Here is a 21,645-nt window from a genome sequence, read left to right as displayed (position 1 = left end):
CTCTCTCTCTCTCACACACACTCTCTCTCTCTCTCTCTCAAAAGTAAATAAACATTAAAAAAAGTCATTGTGTCTTAATACTTAAAGGTTTACAGGCTGTGACTGACATTGAGACAGACATAGCTTCAGAGTATGGGGAAGGATTTAGGTTAAAAATAAAAAAGACAAATTACTTAAATATATCCTCTCATACAGAATGAATGCATAGAGTCTCTTATAATAGATCATTTTCCAGCCCCGCCAAACATCCATTTTCTTATATCCCTCTGTGTTGCGGCTCATGATTCTCAGGGTACTCACAACTGGTACAATATTTTCAATAGCTGCACATGGAAACTATGGAATATTTTGCAATATTAAACAATCTGTATTAACAGTAAGTCTGTATATATGGAAACCTAGATATAAAAGCATTAAGTGTGATACAGATTTTTTTTTACATGGCAACTAGATAGACACTGAACTCTAAGATTTTTAACTTTTGTTTCCATAAAATATTTAATAAAATTCTCGAAAATATTAAATATATTTTCACGTTATTTAAGTAATTTGAAATATTACTGAAGATAGGTCTATGCTACCAGTACTAAATAATTGACAAGACAGAAGTTTTCAAATCAGAATTTTGGTCAGAATTCCAGAAGCATTCTTTGTGCCCCAGACAGCTAGCACATGGTTTGAATCTGTTACTAGAAGACACAGTCACACTGGGCTGTTAATGACGACTGTCTATAAACAATTCAAATATTCAAATAACACACAAAACTGTACAGGTTGGCTCAAAATAAAATATCTTAATAAGACATATCAAATTTATCCTGAAAACCACTCTTGGCACATGTTGGGAATTCCAATTAAATGCTATTTTAAAAAGAAAACTTTATTTAAACATGATAAAGGATGCATACGAAGAAATCAGCAAAACAACAGAATACCCTCAAATAGGAACACATCATGATATTTGGTGAAATTGTAGTTAACTTTAAGTTTAGAATAATCCATCTTTATTTAGTATGAATTGTTGCTTGTTAGCAACAATCTAGCAAGAGCTTTAACCAGAACACAAACACAGATATAGGTTTGGCCATTTCGTCTTTAAAAGAATAAAAAGCATTTTTAAATTTCTTAAAAAAAATTTTTCCAAATTAAAATAAACTGTATGTGAAACATCCAACAAAGTAGTATGCCAATAAAATACTAAAATATTAGAAAAAGAAAATAAAAATACAACAAATATATAACATACATAACATATAACAATGAAGGAGAAGATCTGTGTACAAATAAGCCTAAGACTATATTCTGGCCACACTAGGTATTCCCATCATTTTAATTGGAGTGAAAGGTTTGAACAAGTTATGCATCATACTTCTGTTTTTTACAATTTCTTTTAATATCCCAGGATTGAAAAGATTAGAAAGAAAAGAATTTAAGTAAAACTCTATGCATCTAGAAATTGCTTTATCAATGTCAGAAACCACATCCATATAAGAAAGCACATCCATTAAATTAAATATCTGGATTTTTTTTTCACAAGATGATAATAGTTTATCATATGTTATCTCCTTAAAAATGTATAAACATAATACATAGTTAATAGTTTTTTTTCTAAATCTAAGTATTCTTTAAGAGTTTTAATGACAATTCAGTTGCTATTGCCCCATAGAGACAAATTCCTCCAAATTGTAAGATAACTTACAAGAACTCAAGAAAGGTGGCCTAAGTTAGCAATCCTGTCTATGAAAAACAAGTTCTCTGAACAATGTTATACATAATTATACTGAAACAAGAAAAATAAATGAAATGGAATAAAAATAATTAAGGAAGGATATCTCCATTTTATCATTCATTTAAATATCACTGGATCATTCACAGAACATTCACTGTGAAAATAATCATTAAATTCAATCATCATTGATATTTTGCCAATCTGCAGTCTTATAAATGCATACGTGCATATTTTTTTTTTATTTCACAGTTACAAAGGCAGAAGGGTTATTGTTTCCTTAATGCTGTTATAAAAATTATCACAAACTTATGGGCTTAAAACAACACAAATGTATTACCTGAACAATTCAGAAGTTCAGAAGTCCAAAATGGGTCAGCCAGGCTGCATTCTATCTGAAGATTCCAGAAGAGAATCTATATCCTTGCTTTTTCTCTCATCTACTGGCTGCCTGCATGCCTCGCTCCTGGTACTGAACCACTCCAACTTCTTCTGCTTGTTGTCACATCTCCTCGGACTCTACTGCCTCCCTCTCACAAGGACCCTAGGACCCTTGTGATTACATTTGACCAGATTATCCAGGATAATCTCCCTATCTCAAGGTCTTTAACTTAATCACATCTGCAAAGTCCCTTTACCATGTAAGGTAACATATTCACAGGTTCCAGGGATTGTGGGGGCTGTCTCCTGCCTATACAGAGGATAAAACATTTTTTAGCTTGCTCTGTAAATTATAACTATAAATATATGTTGTGTGGGCCTTTTAATTTGTACTCTTGCTCCAAGCCCTGTAAATGGTGGGGATGGGCCTGATGTTTCCCAAAAGCAATAGCCTGGATAATAGGAGGGTGCTGAGACCGTGAAATCAAATTTGGACTATAGGACTCAGACCAGGAAGATAGAATCTCTGCATTTCTTTTGGCCTAGACTCCAAGGACCCTAGACAGGCTTAGGGGTGCTTCTGAATTCCAAGGGTAAAAACGTTCCATGCCCTGTGGAAGTGGGCTGAGAGCTCATTGCTGAGATCCATTGCAAATGGGGCCGGGGTACTGATGATGAGTAAGCAAAATATAATTTATTACCATTTATTGAATGCCTTGTATGGGTCTTTGGGTTAGCAAAGCAGGTGCTTTGCTAACTGCTTTCCCTTCATCATCTCACTTAATTTTTACAACAGCTTTAAAAGGTAGGTATTATTATTATCATTTAACAGATGTAGAGCCTTAATACCAACATGATTAAGTAACAAGCTGGATTCAAAGTCTAGTTTGACTATAAAACTAGTGTTTTTAACCACTATAACACATTTCCATATTTTATGAATCATTGTATCTAATTATATTTTACTCTAGAAATTCATTTTCCTTTTATCATGGACAAACCATTCGGAAAGTTAGTTTAAGTGTTCCAAATGTGCCATGGCAATTAAGGATTTATTAGGCTTGAGTGTTAAATGGGGGACCACTCTCTGAGGCCAGAAAAAGGGTATCAAAGGTGATTAGTAAGAGACTCCCTCAGAGAGTGAGACTCTCCAACTTCAGCAGGCCTCAGAATTACCAGAAAGGTTTATCAAAACATAGATTGTGGGCCTCATACCCAGAGTTGCTAATTTAACAGGACTGAGTTGGAGCCAATAATTTTCATTTTAACAAACTCTTTAGGGACACTAATACCCTAGCTTGGCAACCACACTTTGAGGACGGTATCCTAAGGAAAGGAGTTCCCCTGAGGAAGGAGAATCCCAGTAGACAAGAGGGGAGCCCACAGGTTTCTGTCATAGTTTTCCCCACAGGGAGATGCACCCTCTGTTGCCAAATCTTGGAATATCAGAATTTGTTTCCTACAGAGGGGATTCAAAGAATTATGGGTAAGATTTTGATACCTAAGGAGGAGAAAATAAAAAGGGAATTGCAACAAGTGGGAGGAAGGATCTCAGACTAGAACATGGGATTTACGTATGGGGTGAAATACGATACAACATGAAGGAAACTTTAGTGCAGACTTTGGAGGGGCTAATTTAAAGCAACCATAATACCTGATTTTTATGTGGATTTTCAGTGTTCAAAGGACTATAGACTGCATCACCATTTTTCTGGTGTTTATGAAGCACAGGCTACTTATTCCAGTGTTCTCAGAGCTTTGGGGGAATAAAGAAGAACAGGATGGTCCTAATCATATCTTGCTTTTTGTCAACTGGGAAGACAATGACTTATTTCCAGACCCTTCAAGAACACTGAAGCCCTGAGCTCAAATTATACTTTTCTTTTCTTTTTTCTTTTCTTTTATATTTTCTTTTCTCTTTTCTTTCTTTTCTTCCTTCCTTCCTTCCTTTCTTTCTTTCTTTCTTTCTTTCTTTCTTTCTTTCTTTCTTTCTTTCTTTTCCTGCAAAAAAACATAAATTCCCAAACTCATACTAAAAAAATAGGAAATTAAAATATCATTCTCAGTCATTGGTACCCGACTTTTGGATTATCCTTTTCCTCTTTTCCTTCTTAACTTTTTGTCCCCTTTTCAGAAATAGTGTATACTATAGGCACATTTTCACTTGCACATGGAAAGCAAAAAGGCCATTCCAAATGGGAAAATGTATCTGAAAGAACTTATTCTCATAATCTCTCACTCCAATCATTATATAGTAAAAATAAAGGTAAAAAGGGGAGAGAAAAATTGATGAAATAAACCAAGGTCACAGTGGGAAATAACATTCCCAATTTCAGTTCTGTTTCTAAGAGTTGACAGCAGACCAGGAAGGGAGCTCTCATTTGCAAGAGGGTCCCTAGTCAAAGCTGGTGAATTAAAACACTTGGGTTTTATAATCAGTGGGGGTTGAGTATAATTCCACTTAAAAGAAGGGAAAATAAATACAACCTTCCTACCCAAGCCTACAGCAGATTTCCAGACAGTTTAAAGAAATACATTTTTGACCTTGGATGTAGAATAACTCAACAAATTTGCTGATCATTGCAGTTTATGATAGCTCTACATTGTTGTGGTGGATGCTCTTGATGTCTGCCCATATCCTCTCCTTTGGCTGGTATATCCCTGTCCCATTTGTCATGATTGTTGGAGATTACAATACAGAGTATTGCCCTGGATCAAGTGCAAGCACCTTGCTTGAGAGGCTACACCTCTTCCCACCCCCAACTGGGGTTTAGTTGGCTAATGATCTGCTGGCATGGAATACAAAGGGCCACCTGCTTGACCCAATGTGAGACTAGCTTTGTCACATCATTTGTGCCCTAGAGTATCTTGTGGGATCAGACTGCAGCTAGTCTCTACTGAGATCACATTCATGCTTGCCATTTTCTCCCTGTCCTATTCTGTTTCCCTCACTTCCCTTCTCCTGAGAGCACATTCCCAATAAGTCACTTAAACAAGAATCCTTATCTCAGACTTGTTCCAAGGAACCCAATCTAAGACAGTGACACCAGAAGTGTTCCCAGGGACAGGACTTAATTGTTAGCAGAGCCTCAGGAAAGGTTGAATCCCAGCCTAGGCAAGTCTCTTGCACAAACTCAGGGTCTTAAAAGGAAAGGAATGGGACCCTAACACTTGGAAGGAGTTATCTGTATAGACACAGTTAAACTTCTCAAATCTTGAGTCCTCAAATTCTGAGTTCTATGGGTCTGACGAAATGGCCAGCCCCCCTTCCCCTTATCAGAAGATAGAACTAGATACACACACACATGCTTGAAATTCTACAAAGGCCTCAAGTGCCCTAGAAGGTATTCCTTGTCCTTTTCATGATTTATACTACCACCTCTCTTGGCTCATAATTAGAGTCAAATCTCAGCATAACCTGATTCAGAAAGTGCTGAGCCAGCTGAAGCAAAAGAAACAGACTATGCCTAAAAAGATCCCAAGCTGGATATGCTACCATCAGGAAACAGGAATAGTTCCTGGTTGCTAGGTCAAGAGGAAACAGGATATAAAGCTGGATTAGGGAGAGTTGTCAATATGGTGGTGATACAAGATTTCATACCCTAGAAAATGTCCTGGTGCCAGTTGTAATAGGCTGTTGGAATGGCCCTGAATACTTGAAAAAAGCAAAGGCCTATATTAAACAAAATAGAGAAGCCACAATTGCTGTATCAAGGTATGGAGGAAGGGTTTCAAAGCTCAGAGAAGCATGCATAAGGTCCACTCTAGAAGATAAAGAACCATGTGGCTGACCATGTTCCTTGGGGAGGAACAGAAGACACTCCCTATATCAAGGCAGAGAGGTTTGAGACACATCACATCATTCAATAGACTGGGAATAGTGACAGGAGATACAAGTTAGTACTGCATTCCCTAATAGCACTGGGGATGACAGAATCCAAGAATAGCAGAGGTCAGCTGGCAGCATATACCCCTTAGAAAGAAGGTGGACAGAATTACTAGAAACTGTTACAAGTTCAGAATGAGTCAGCAACACCTAACCCACAGAAATTTATGGAAATGGCTCATAAAACATTTCATCCCTAGCAGCAAGACAGATAGGCAGCCAAAAAAGGTGTGTACATATACATGCACATATACATACATATACACACACATACTGCAATGGGGATCAAGAATGCATGAGCAAAAGTTTGAGGTCAGCCACCCCCAATGAAGAGCTATGTTCATATGCCCAGTTCTCTGACCCAGAACATACCAGCTAAAGAAAAAAAAAATCCCATAACACCACAGATAGCTCTGTGGATTACTCAGGTCTTTCAAAACTATTGAATACAGATCGAACTGAGAGCCAAAGACCCCAAATACCATCATGATCTTCCCATTAAGAGTAGAGGTATGTGGAAGTCAGCAAAGAAACTGAGTCCCAACCATGTCTTACAGTGGGTACTGATGGTCATTAGCCTGGTTTCCAAACATGGAATTGGAATGAATATACTTAGCAATTGGCAGAAATCTAACTTCATTCCCTGAATGTTGTTGTAGGAAGGCCATGAGGAAGATCCTGAAAGTATTCCTACCCTCCCTCCAGGAGGATAATATTTTTTAAAAAATATTTATATCTGTATAATAATCTGTATTAGTTTCCTATGTCTGCTATAATAAAGTACCACAAACTGAGTGGTTTTAAACAGCAGAAATTTATTCTCTCAGATTTCTGAAGGCTAGAAGTCTGAAACCAAGATGTCAGTAGGGCTATTCTCCCTCCAAAGCCTCTAAGGGCTTCCAGGTACCCCAGCTCTGGCAGCCCCCAGGCATTCCTTGGCTTGTGGCAAAATAACTCCAATCTCTGCCTTCTTCCATCTTCTCTCTACGTATCTTCCCTGTGTATCTGTATCTGTGTCTAAATTTCCCTCTTCCTATAAAGATACCTGTCATATTAAATTAAGGGCCCACCCTCCTCAAGTATAACCTCATCTTAACTAATTACATGTGCAATGACCCTATTTCAAAATAAGGTCACATTCACAGGTGCAAGAGATTAGGATTCAATACATCTTTTGGAGGATACAATTCAATCAATAACACCATCTCAAAGGCATGGCAAAAACCAGTGCCACCCTCAAAATCTTAAAGGATATAGGAGTGGTGGTGGTCCCAAATAGGGCCCTATTAAGATACTAGTCTTGTCCCTGTGGAAACTAAATAATCTACAGAAGATTATAATAGACTACCACAAGTTAACCAAGCGTTCACCTCAATTGCAGCTGCTTTACCAGATGTGGTATATTTACCAGAGCAGATTAATAATCTTGACTACTCGATATGTCACTATTTAACTGACAAATGTTTTCTTTTTCATTCTTATGAAGGAAGAAGAATGAGAAGAAGCTCACATTCACATGGACAGACAACAGTGCATTTACAGTCTTGCCCCAGGGCTATGTCAATTCTCTTGCTCTCTGTTATCATATTGTCAGAAAAACCTTCAGTCATCTGAACATTCTACAGATCATCACACTGGCCAACTATATTGATGATGTCATGTCAGTCATACCGAATGAGCAGGAAGTAGCAAGTGTGCTGGACATTCATGTTCCAGATGGAGACAAAACCCAGAAAGATTTAGGACCCTGCCACACAGGTAAAGTTTATAGGGGTCCAGTGTTCTAAGCATCCTAGAATATTCAAAAGTAAGACATAAGTTATTATTTTGCAACTCCTGACACTAAAAAAGAATCAGAACGCTTGACAGTCTTCTTTAGGTCTGAGAGGCAGCATATAACAAACACACTTGAAAATACTGCTATAACCTATTTGTCAGATGATTTAGAAAGCTGTTAGCCTTGAGTGGAGCCCAGAGCAAGGAAAGGTTCTGCATAAGGTCCAGGATTATTGCTTGGTCCACATCATTCATAGTACTAGACTTACTTGTGTTGGCAAAATATATTATGTATAGTACATATTGGTAGGATTCTAGAGAAAGGCTATGACATCTGTGGTGGAAAAGTAAAAACTACTGACAAACAATTCCTAGCATGACATTTGGCCTCAGTAAAAACAGGATCAAAACATTGGACCCCAAGTGATATTCAGTGGCCAGAGCCTCTATCACTGGTTGGATATGGTGATGTGCTAGAGACGGTTTATACCAGCACAGCTCTCCCCAAGTCCACATTCTGTGACATCATTTTGGCAGCTTGAAATCAGCCATGGTGGGAATATTTATACCACAAAACAGCAAATGCTACAAACCAGGGTGGTATTTTTCAGAGATGATTATTTTGAACATTTCCCAGCATACCAGTGATGCTAACAGACCCAATAAATCATAAGGTCAGGTGACCCCAGCAGCAATCCACCATAATATGGATGTGACACAACTGGGATCAAATTTGAGTAGGTTCAGAGAGTATAAGAGAACTGGACAAATATATGTCCCTAGTTCTCATGTCATCTGCCACTGCTGCAGCAATGCTTCTCCCTTATTTCATACCTATGTACTCATGGAGGGTTTTCTGTGACCTGTTGATGAGGAAGGGAAAAGTCTAATATTTATAGATGACTGGGGTCCAGTATGTGGGTGTAAGCGAAAATAAATTGCTTTTGCACTGCAGAGTAGTCCTGAAAAATAGCAATTAGGGAAAAAAAAAGAGAAGTGGCCTGGCATTGGGATATATGGTCTAATGACTTGGCTGACTGGTCAGGACCCTGGAACAAGCATGATTTGAAAACTAGGTATAAGAAGGTCTGAGTAAGATGCATGTGATGGGCTTATGGGAGTGGGCACCAAGCATGGAGACTGTCCTGTGGCATGTTCATGCCAAGCAGAGAATCCACTGCAGAATAAACTTTACGAACATCAAGGATGACTTGGCCAGTAAATGTCAGCCAGTCTCTGTGCTTGGCCGCCCTGAAGACTCATCAGTGGTACAGAGTAGCTAGAGTGGTAGAGATGGAGAATATGAATGGACCTAACAGCATAATGGACTCCACTTCTTGAAAGCTTATCTAGCAACTACTGCTCCTTAATATTGGGCCTGCCAGCAACAGAGAGCAATGCAGAGGTCATCCCTCAAGGAGACCAATCTGCCACCTGGTAGCAAATTGATTACATAGGAAACTCTTCACTCAGGAAAAAGCTGTATTTAATCTAGTCATGTCAAACATACATCCTTGGTCTGGGCTTACCTTTCTCACCCACAAGATCTCAGCTAGCCCACTACCCAAGGATTCAAAGTGTATGAGGACCAAACTGGAATCACATATAATATCAACTTGGACTAAGGGATCACTTTACAGCAAAGGAGAAATGGTGGAGGGGAAATAACCGAGGGGTACACTGATCCTACTACCACCATAGCATCTAAGAGTTCCATTATAAAGGAATGTAATGGACTCAAAGTTGCAACTGAAGTGACACTGTGGAGAGACACCACTGTAAGATGAGACATTATCCTTTAGGATGAGGTATACACTTTAAACTAATCACGGTTACATGGTTATATAGCCTCAGGTAGGAGAATATATCTGTCAGGGAACCAAGTGTAGAAGTAGAAGTGGCCTTGTTCACCATCACTCTGTGACTTGTTCGGGGTATTTGTGCTTCCTATCTCCATTAGTTAACAATAGCTTTACATTCTCTTGATGATTAGAGTCCATTAACCCTGTCAATACTTCTTTTTTTTGCTTACTGGTCTACTGGCAAAAGGAAACCAAAGTGACCAGATAGCAGCTATAGCTTTAAGTATAGTAGTACTCTTAATGTGTTTCCTCGTAGGAGTGTCCCCCATTTTGGAACCTTGACCACTATATTCATAGAGCCGAAAGTAGAGTAATGGGAAATCATCAATTCAAAACTTAGTTCACACTCCTTGCCCTTATTTTATTTGACTTATCTGCAGCATGAAAACCTTAACTGCTCCACTTTTCCTATGTCAGGTCTCCTTATTCCTGTATTGTGAGGGCTGCTCATGTTCCATTGTCTTCATTCATTCTTTGTCTTCCCCCTCCTTTCAGATATGGTCCTTTTCTCATTCTAGAAACTCCTTTGGGGATTCCATTTCCCTATCTATAAAAAATTCAACTATCATTTTATCTCTCAAGACTTACAAATCTATATTTCTACACCTAATCTTGCTCTTGAGCTAGACTAATATTTTCCATTGCTTGACAATGCCCCAAAGGCATCATTTTTAAAAATAAATGTATTCCTCCTATACTCTCAATCTTGGAAAATAATATGGAAACAAATATTTCAGAAATGAGTGATCCAATGAGTGACTGGAAGAGCATCAATAAAGGTAATAAAAAGTTATCCTAGAACCACAATTCTTGACATCTGAAAAATCTTAGAACTTATTGGACCTTCACCTAAAAATGCACATACTCAAACAAAATATATCTGGAGGTTACCACTACCTAAATGGGGAACTCAAATTCCCCACATATTTTGGTTCCAAAATATATATTCAACCTGTAGTTAAGCAATACACATTCCATGATAATAACATGTTTGTTAAAGGAACTAGTCCTGGCCAAAATGCTCTAAATAAATACTGGGAAAGCTGACACACATCTAGAAGCTACAGGACAAGCCAAATTTGACCCTAATACAAAGAGTCATACTAAGGAAAAAGATGTATTGGCCTGTACTTGCTGCTTAAAAGGAATGCTGTTTCAGGATCAAGGAAAAAAGTGGCAAGTGGCCTGGACAAATAGCACAGCTTTATAAAAATGGATAAAAATTTATTAGATAGTTAACCTACTAGAGTACAAATATGGGAAGCAGCATGCATTCTGACCAAAGAGAGACTGTTAAGTATGTTCCTCTAAATGGAATCAGAAGTATCTAAAGGACTATGGCCTAGGGTATTGGTAGCAAAAGTACAAGGAATACAATTCTTAAATGGAGAACATAGTTTGCTTAGGTGCTTACTAACTGCCAACTCCCTATGCATAACAAAAAGCAAACATATCCAAATAGTACAGTTAGTCAGAATTGGAAATGTATAACAATTAACTAGAATTTTACAGATTAAGGGAAATAAGTATCACTTAAACACAAGGTCTACTGGCAACCTTAATCAGTGCAATCTTATAGTATGAAACAGGCATATGATTATGCTGATAAGAGACTTGAAATCAGAACTTACTGAGATCTAACCCTTAAATTAATACTCCATTCCAGGACAATTTGTTATATAGGCAAGGGATACTTCTGCTGGGAAGTTAATTCTAACTGACATTCTGTAATGATCTTAGCTTAATTCATAATGTAAATACTATTTGGTATAATAATGAAGTCATTAGTAAAAATAATTTGATTTTTTTAAAAGTATCATAACAAAAGATAGTCTCTTCGGCAAATGGTGTTGGGAAAACTGGACAGTGACATAGAAAAAAAAATGTACCTGGACCACTTTCTTACACCATACACAAAAATAAACTCAAAATGGATGAAAGACCTAAACGTAAGACAGGAAGACATCAAAATCGTTGAGGAGAAAGCAGGCTAAAACCTCTTTGACCTCAGCTGTAGCAACTTCTTACTCAACATGTTTCTGGAGGCAAGGGAAACAAAACCAAAAATGAACTATTGGGACCTCATCAAGATTTAAAAAAACCTTCACAGTGAAGGAAACAATCAGCAAAACTAAAAGGCAACTGACAGATTGGGAGAAGATATTTGCAAATAACATATCAGATAAAGGGTTAGTATCCAAAATCTATAAAGAACTTATCAAACTCAACACCCCCCAAAAAAATAATCCAGCGAGGAAATGGGCAAAAGACAGAATAGACACTTCTCCAAAGAAGACACCCAGATGGCTAACAAACACATGAAAAAATGCTCAACTTCGCTCATCATCAGGGAAATACAAATTAAAACCACAAAGAGATACCACCTCAAACCAGTCAAAATGGTTAAAATTAACAACTCAGGCAACAACAGATGTTGGTGAGGATGCAGAGAAAGAGGATCTCTTTTGCACTTCTGCTGGGAATGCAAACTGGTACAGCTACTCTGGAAAACAGTATGGAGGTTCCTCAAAAAATTAAAAATAGAACTACCCTGCAGCCCAGCACTTACTAGGTATATACCCAAGGGATACAGTTGTGCTGTTTTGAAGGGGCACATACACCTTAATGTTTATAGCAGCACTATCAACAATAGTCAAAATATGGAAAGAGCTCAAATGTCCATCGACAGATGAATGGATAAAGGTGTGGTATATATATAAATGGAGTATTACTCAGCAACCAAAAAGAATGACATCTTGCCATTTGCAACAACGTGGATGGACCTAGAGGGTATTATGCTAAGCAAAATTAGTCAGAGAAAGACAAATATCATATGACTTCATTCATATGTGGAATTTAAGATACAAAACAGATGAACATAAGGAAAGGGAAACAAAAATAATACAAAAACAGTGAGGGGGACTAAATAGAAGAGACTCTCAAATACAGACAACAAACTGAGGGTTGCTGTAGGGGCTGTTGTGGGGGGGATAGGCTAAATGGGTAAGGAGCATTAAGGAAGATGCTTGTTGAGGTGAGCACTGGGTTATATATAGGGGATGAATCACTGGAAACTACTGAAATCATTATTGCACTATATGCTAACTAACTTGGATATAAATTAAAAATAAACAAATAAGTAAGTAAATAAATAAATAAAAACTATCATAACATTGATATCAATGATCAAGTATATTGGGAAATTAAATTAAAACTCCCAAATGTTGTTCTTCCAATGGAAACTGATTGGCCAGAGGAGGAACTAGATTTACCTGACAACCAATTAATCTTTATATTAAATTAACCTATTGACACCTTACATGAAATTCATATTTTGGTGATGAAAAAAAGGAAAAGTGTTGATGAACATGCGCATGATTCCAAACATATCTGTGCTGGATATTTGGAAAACTGAACTATTTAAAGCAATATCTAGACCCTGTTGGATGAAACAAATAATTAATATCCTAGTATTTGTATTTTTTTAACATTTAGTTATTTTTGAGAGACAGCATGTGAGCAGGGGAGAGGCGGAGGGGGGTGGACAGAGGATCTGAAGCAGGCTCGGTCCTGTCAGCACAGAGCCTTATGAGGAGCTTGAACTCTGAACTGTGAGATCATGACCTGAGCTGAAGTAGGATACTTAACCAACTGAGCCACCCAGGAGCCCCTAGTATTTGTATTTTTGCTTTTGTTGTTGTTCTGTAAATGGTGCAAAAGATTCAGGAAAAGGAATGATGATGAGCAGTGTATAATTAAGAAGGGGTGCGTGTGTAACACGAAGTTATATTACAGCTGAACTGGAAGAGTTCCTTGCTCATCCCAGGGACAACTGGAAGCCAGGTACTGATTCTCGGTCAAAATAACAATGACTAGGTTAATGATATATAATGTATTATTTAGAGTGTAACACTCCCCTGATGGCACCCAGGGCCAGCCTCTTTGATGGCTCACCATTGCTGTAATCAATTAAAGAGCCTGGTTCGGCTATGGGACCAATGGCCCATAAGAGATCCCTTGGAAATTTTTGCCAGAATTCTCCTGAAATAAAACAGGTGGTTTGATTTACCCCCTAAAAATCATTCCCCAGGTGTTTCCAGCTTCAACAAATGGGGCACCACTGTTGACCCAGCTGCTCAAGCAAAAAGGACAGCATTGGGGCTTGACTCCTCCCTTTCCCAGACTTCGACATGCATTCCATAGCAAGCCCTCTCAGTCTCCTAAAGAACACAAATTCTTTCACTTCTCTCCATCTACTCTGGCATCACCCTGTTCTGGATCACCTTTCTGCAATATTCTCTGCTTCCACTACAATTCATTATTGTACCCATTACCTATATACCCATTTCCAAAACACCACATTTGGAAAGTCAGTTCATGTCACGTTTTTGTTTAAAACATTGTAATAGCTTCCCATTGCTCTCAAAATACGATAAAGTTCCTTACTATTGCCCATAAATGTCCAGGCGATCTAGCTGCTCCCTGTCTCCCAAATCCCAGTCTTACTCTTCTTCCACACTGGCCTCCTTTCTCCTATTCAAACACACTGGGCCCTTTCCCACCTCAGGGAATTTATATTTTTAGTCCTTCTGCCTATAAAGCACACACACACCCACACACACACACCCACATACTTTTCGCAAATCGCCTGGTTTTTATCATCTGGGTATCAATCAAACATTGTCTCTTCTTAGTGGTCTTCCTAACTACCTCATCTAAAGTATCATTCCTTTGCTCAGCAGCTCACAGTTACTCTATCACATCACCCTGTTTGCTTCCTTCATCACGTGTTTTCAGTCTATAGTCTTCTGTTATTACAATCACTACTGTAATCAGCTTGTACTTCGACAGACTCATGTCTTTATCTGTTAATTAACCAATTTATTTGAGATAGGATTAATAAGTATGACATAATGAAGTACATCAGATGAGAAGAAGACATAGTAAAGAGATATTCAGCTGCCAGTCTCCCGTTCATCACACTGGCTGGCACACCCAAGTGTAAATTCCTTGCACAGGTGGGTCTCTCTTATCTGAGGAGCAAGCGAATGCCTAGCTTGGGCATTCTGTAAACCTCTTCCTTACATGCAAAGTATTTTGAATAATACTATTATTCAAATAATAGTATTTGGATAATACTATTATTAGAATAATAGTAGATACTAATAGAATAGTAATATTTTGAATAATAATAAAGTATGTTAAGCTTAACAGATTCAGCTACATATAACTTACTTATCTATTTTATTTATATTTTTAGATGACTGCTTTGTGGATTCATGATCTGGGCATCCCCTTTATGCTTAACCTCAACTATAATCATCTGTCTCTCCCAGTATTACTTACAAAACAGGTTCAGCTACTATAACAGACAGAAACCCAAAACCACAACAGAATTTTATTCTGCTTCACATTAGTCTGGTGTGGAAGCTTCCAGGAAGTTGTCACATGCTCAGGGCCCTTTTGTTTTGCTGCTCCATCAGCCCTGTGGTTTTACCTGGGCCACGCAGTACAAGAAATCCCACCACTGCATACCCATTCTGACCTAGTAGCAAAGGGGACAGTGGAAGGAGAAGGATGCCTCTTTATTTTAAGGGCATGTTCTGGCCAGAGCCTAGGTTCTACCTAGACTAAGAGAAACCTGCAAGAAAGTCTGAAAGGTACAGTCTATTTCCTGGGTAGCCATGTGCTCGGTTATAATTCTGGACTTTTCTTACAGTTGGAGAGAAGGAAAAATGGATATTAGGGAGTTCTCTGTCACACACCCATTAGAATTCAAACTTCATAAAAATAGAATTTCTCTGCCCTTTTTCACCTTATATCCCACCTCCTAGAACAGTACCTAGTACATTTTGTCCTCCTCTTGTGGTAAGGTCCCCTCCCTAAGAAATGAAAAAAACAAAACAAAACAAAAAAAACCCTCAAGGAAACCAGGCTATACGCATACATGACAACATCCCTCATGACCTTGTAACATGAGACCACTTAATCAGACTGCATGTTTGTGTGTTACCATATACGGGACACAAAGAAAGAGGAAATGTAAAAAAAAACTATGCCATGTGGCATTTGGGGCTCAGTTTCGTATGAACCCAACTGAGCTGTGCCGGCATGAATAAAGTTGCTTCCTGGAAGGAAAAGTCTCGATGTCATGACTTTCTGAGCGAGAATCCTGCTACACTCTGACCATTTTCCTTGCCTTTGTTCTGACTCAGCCATCATCACCATTCACTTGGACATAAGCAGTGTCCTTCTAAATTACTTTTCTGTCTCCATTCCAATCTATCTTCCACACCGCCATTGAAGTTAACTGTTGAAAATAGAAACATTATTCTTTTATTTCATTTCTGAAAGCCATTCAATAGCTTGCCAATATCCTTAGGATAATGGACCAGCAGAGCCTTCAAGGGCCTTGACAACCGCATCTCAGCACACTCACCCTGTTCTCCAGCCAAATAAAGCTGAATATAGTTCCTTCAACATCCCATCCTCTTTTGCACTTTTATGTCTCTACACACATACTGTTCAAACCAGAAAAAACAGCCATTCACTCTTCTCCATTCCCACAGTAAGTTGTACATACTACCTCTGACATTATTTTGTGATTTTTAAATTTACATCTTCCTCTATTTTGTTTCTGTCTGAAATGACAACAAGTTTGAAGGAATAAAACACCATTACCTTGTATAAAACTAAGAAACCTGTTTTATCTGGGTACCTAGTATCCCCTCCTGGAAGCTGGGCTCCTTCTGCCCAGGAGTTTATGAATATCAGGCTGAATAACACATAGGAATAACATCTAAGAAATAAAGTTTACTATTCACATAGTAAACAGTGAAAGAATTCCCCAAGGAGAAGACCTCAGGTTCTATCTAAAGAGAAACAAAGTTTAGAAGGAGGTGAAAAGTGATATAGCGTTTTATTATGGTTAAGGGGGTGGTTCCATATTTTCTTCTCTTTCCTAGATGTGAGGCAAAGGGGAGAGGTAGGGAATTGAAAGCTGTCAGCCATCAAACTTCAAAATCAATTCTTTCTGTATTATGAAACCTTTTATTCCAATGATTATACTTTATTTGAAATCATTTTTGTTTTTGCTTTACCTTAAGAAATAATGCCCACCTCACAGGGTTGTTGTGGAATTAAATTTAAATAAAAGAGGAGACGGAAAGGACATTGTATACTATGGTGCATCATAGTGAGAATACTATCTATTCTGTAAAGCCATACACCAATTATCATAATCCTAGAGACTAGATCCAAGTACTTTCTACATAAAGTCTGCACTTCCTATATTCCAACATAATTTTGACCTGACTGATAAAATATATATGCAATGAAGTGTGGAGGGATGATGCTTGATTTTGTATATCTTTGTCCATTATCTCACATACCTGCCATGGGGACCCAAGGGAAGGGGGCTTTGTGTATTGCTGACATGTAGATTGCAGTGCTCAATGCACAAGTCACAAACACAGTTTCTGTAGTCAAAGTATTTGAGTGGGTGGTAAAACCTAGCGGGAGCTAAACAGATGTGTGTGTTGTCAATTTCCCATCCTCATACCACCTTTTGTTGAACCTATGGCATTTGCATGCAGCATCTGTGGGCATTTTGATCTCTAAAATGGGGCTTTAGGATCTATACTGGAGAAGCAGCTCAAAAATATAAAATATTTTTATTGAAAACCTCATCAGACGGTAAACTTGTGGCACAGAGTAGGAACAATAAAGCACATCCTGTGTTTCTGAGTCACCACCTCAGCAGACTGACCACTTTCCCCCTCTGTGATAACGAGAACACTTGAAATGGCTTCCAGCCCTCCACACAGCAACAGGGAAATGGCACCACTCTCCCCAGTGGAGGTAAAAGTTGGGACAGTGAACATTAAGGATATTACACCTAAGTTAATAGATTCCCAATAGAATCATCCTGTTTACAACTGAAACATTTAGAGAAGCAAAGCACAGCCCTCAGGCAGACAGAGATGGGAGACAAGCAAACTGATATTTATAATCTTCTTTGAGAGCATGACAAAGGAGAAGCCAGGCCTTCTTAAGAAAAAGTGCGCCATGAGGAAAACCCTCAAACAAGAATCCTTGACTTTTTCATCTCGCAGCTTCTTCCTATCCAACTGAAAATTCACTTGACAATATTTCCACTGCATCATTGAGATATGAGCATTCTTTTTTCTTTTCTTTCTTTCTTTCTTTTTTTTTTTGACAGAGAGAGAGAACACAAGAACATGCTAGCAAGGGGAGGGACAGACGAAGAGAAAGAGAGAGAGAATCTTAATCAGTCTCCATGCCCAAGGTGGGGCTCAACGCAGCGCTTGATGTAGGGCTTGATCTCACAACTGTGAGATCATGACCTGAGCCAAAATCAAGAGTCAGACACTTAACTGACTGAGCCACCCAGGCACTCCAAGATGTGAGCATTCTTAAAGCAGTACTATTATCTAATACCTGGGAATTCAATTGCTCCACAGGTCAGTTGGCGTGGCACAGAAAAAAGAAATACCACCAAATAAAAATTCATGCTTGGTGATCTGGAACTATGTATACCTTTGGTTGAAAGGAAAGTGGAAGGACCACTGCCCTTATATACAGCAAATGACCTAACCTCCTACTTCATTGAGAAAATCTAGGCCAGAATTCTCAAAATGTGGACCCCAGGTCAGTTCCAGAAGTTTCATCTGGGAACTTGTTAGAACTATGTATTCTAAGCCCTATCCCAGACTCTCAGCTCTAGGTTGGGGTCCAGCAATCTGTTTTTCAATAAGCCTTCAAGGGGTTTCTGATGCACTCTAATATTTGATAAACATTGATGGTAGAGATCTTTGGAAAAGAAGTTCTCCTAATTCTCTTCTTGTAATTTCCAATATATTCATTCTTTTCTGCCTTGGATTTACACATTTCAAAAGAAGAGATTTCTAATCTTGTCTGAAACTCATCGTTCCCCCTGTACCTTCCTTAGTATATTCAATACCAACTTTGCCCATCTCTCTTATCTTCAATATCTCCCCATCTACTGGTTCCTTCCATTCAGCATAGATAAGTCTCCACATGACAGCACTTTTCCTTCATTGAATCTTCTCCAATCAGCTTCCATTCTCTCCTTCCTCACTAATGAAAATATTGAGAGTAATATTTTATTGCTATCCTTTCTTCCTCGGCTCTAATTTATGATTTTTTAAAGTGTAAATCACACATGTTATCTTTAATTTTCATCACAACTCTGAAAACTAGGTATTATCTTTCCATTGTGTGTCCATTTGGGTTTCTGTGGGATGAAGAACCTTATCCAAAAGGTAATAGGATGCAAGTTAACTCAGTTGGACACAGGTCATTTATAATTTGTTCTTTCTCTATGGTAAATCAAACCACTGTCTTTATATTCCAGACCTTTTGCCTGCAATGTCAGCCAAGTTCTGTCATCAATGTGCTCTCTCCAAACAACAGCTAAATTTATATCAGGGTTTTTCTTTTTAACCTTATATACACTTGGCACTACCTTTCATTTGCATCACTCAAATTCCTTCACTGGCTTTAAAAATCTAATCTCTAGCACATGGCCCCTTATCTATGGCACATTTAGCACAACAACCAGGAGCTCAAGAGAAGTTTCACCCAGTTGTAACTGTCAAAGCAATACCAGAGTAGGAGTCATGTCCTAGAGATCTTTTTTAAGTCTAGGTCAGGAGTCATCAAACTGACTGGCAAGCCAAATCTAGCCTGCTACCTGTTTGTATACATTAAGTGTTACTGGAACACGGCTACATTTATTCATCATGCATTATCTATGGCTACTTTCACACTATAACAGTAGTGTTGAATAGTCATGAAAAAGACTGCAAGGCCCACAAAGCCAAAAATATTAGCTGACCTTTCACCAAAAGTTTTCTCACCCCTGGTTTAGACATGGAGATTGATTCCATATTCTCAGTGCTCTAAGTGGTAAGTATAATTCTTTCCCACACATGGTCAGAGGCTGCATCCCTGACATCTGTGAACTTGCATCAAGTTGATGACAGTGATAGTTGGAGCTCGACTTCCTCACTTCTAATCAAATGTCTTTCAATCAGATTCCTCAGCCAGCAATTCTACCAGTGTGCAACTATGCATGTTCCAGTGAAAGCATTTTTAAGGAATATATAGCAATGCTTTTATACCCACAGTTAAAAATAAATGTAGAGTCAATGACTGATACTCTCTCATATATTAAAAAGTATCCAGGTAATTGAAATGAAAGACATGTTATGAATGAATTACTTAATATGTAGTGTTACTGATTGCACAACACAAACTCCCTGGATAATGGCTAAATCTTCCACTTCACTTTAAATTACTGGGACCCTGCATGAGCTGCTGATAACTTAAGACATGGTTTCTAGTTTTCAAAAGGGTTTACTGGATAATATTCAAGGGGACAGAAACTAACATTTGTTGATAACCTAACATGTGCTTTTTACTAAGGTAGGTATCTTACAGAGGTTACTATATTTAATCCTCACAATAGCCTATGAGGTGAGTATTATTACTGTCGCTGTACAAACTAATACACTCAACTGACAGAGATAGACAATCATGTCCCAAATGTCAGGCAGGATTTGATACTTCTATGGGAAGGACAATTCCACAACTTTCAAGGTGTCCTTGAGTTAGATAAACTCAAAATTTACAAGGTACATTTTATCCAGATTGTTATCCTATAAAGTATGTCATCAACACCTGCCCAAACCAGATCCGTGCTGTGCCAGTCATCACCCCCTTAGGTGCTGGACTGTGAGGAATTTACTTCTGGGAAAGAGTCTGGGATGCTAGAAGGGGCAATCAGAGAACTCAGGAAAGCATACATTTACCAACTGGTATGAAAGCATTTCAAAATTGTAACAACTGGTACAACTGTACCAGTGCCAACTTGCTGAAAAATAAATCTGTGGAATTCTTTACAACTCCAAATCTGCAATTCTGCAGAAGCATAACCAAGACTAATTACATGAGCTATGCGATTGAGTAAGCGATCCGGGAGTGATATGCCCATTTTAGTTCTCAATGATTGGCTATGACAATTCTAATGTTAATTCAGCTCAACAGAAGATGGTAAGTCAGTGCTTCACAAATTTTTAACCCGTTCTCCCTATGGTATGTTACCATGCTTCTCTATCTATCACATACAGACTGTCTGACGAACCATTTCATGCCAGTAACTATAATGGCTGGAGTCCCAGTGATCTAATTCTTAGTGTATTTGAGAACCAGCAACTAAAAAATGCCCTGCATTAGTCAATGGGTACATACTGGGCTACGCATCAGCACTATGGAAGCTCACCAAGTAGCAAGGGTATATGGCACAGCATAAAAACCAGATTTTAATGATGCAATATTAGTCCTTCTCCTTGATAAATGATTTAAACAAAACGTACACCCTATTTTTAAAATTTAAAATTACATAAAATATAGAGAAAACACTTTTCATTGTAATGATAAAACCCCATGTTATGTAAGCAGGCCATGCTTGGAAAATATTTGAAAATTATGTAGAGGAAAAAATGAAAAAAAACAAAATGCTAATTATTAAATGTATGATGAAACACACATCTGAAGCAGCATCACCGTGCAATTTTAACCACAATTATAAGATTATATGTACTTGATTAACTTTTCAGCCCTAGATTCAGATAGCCTCATTTACAAATAGAGACTCTGCAAAATAGCCCAAGCATCTATCTCTCAGAGTATAATTTTCATTCCTCTTTTGATTTATAATGAAGTGTTCTATTTCATACATAATCACAAACTGAGGTTAGTAAAATGGTATAATAATAAAAAGAAACTAGGAATAATTATATGTAGAGCAGAGCATAAAAATATCTCCTGTCATATATACATACATAATTCCCTTAGGTACTCTGATATGATTTTGCTTTTCTAAATGGAAACATATTGATGTTCACTGAATAGTTATTTAAAAAAAACTGATCATAGGCAGTAATTTTGTTTTCCCTTGACATTAATAA

The 21,645-nt window shown here is 38.0% G+C and overlaps 1 protein-coding gene across 2 annotated transcripts in view; it reads right to left on the bottom strand.

The window, feature by feature from the left end:
- Window positions 1–21,645, bottom strand: part of PDE4B (phosphodiesterase 4B) — a 522,088-nt gene that overhangs the window by 398,690 nt on the left and 101,753 nt on the right. The window lies entirely within an intron of this gene.

Source organism: Acinonyx jubatus, chromosome C1, assembly GCF_027475565.1.
Source record: "Acinonyx jubatus isolate Ajub_Pintada_27869175 chromosome C1, VMU_Ajub_asm_v1.0, whole genome shotgun sequence".
NCBI lineage: Eukaryota > Metazoa > Chordata > Mammalia > Carnivora > Felidae > Acinonyx > Acinonyx jubatus.
Note: the sequence above shows the minus strand (reverse complement) of the source record. Positions and strands in the feature narration are given on the sequence as shown.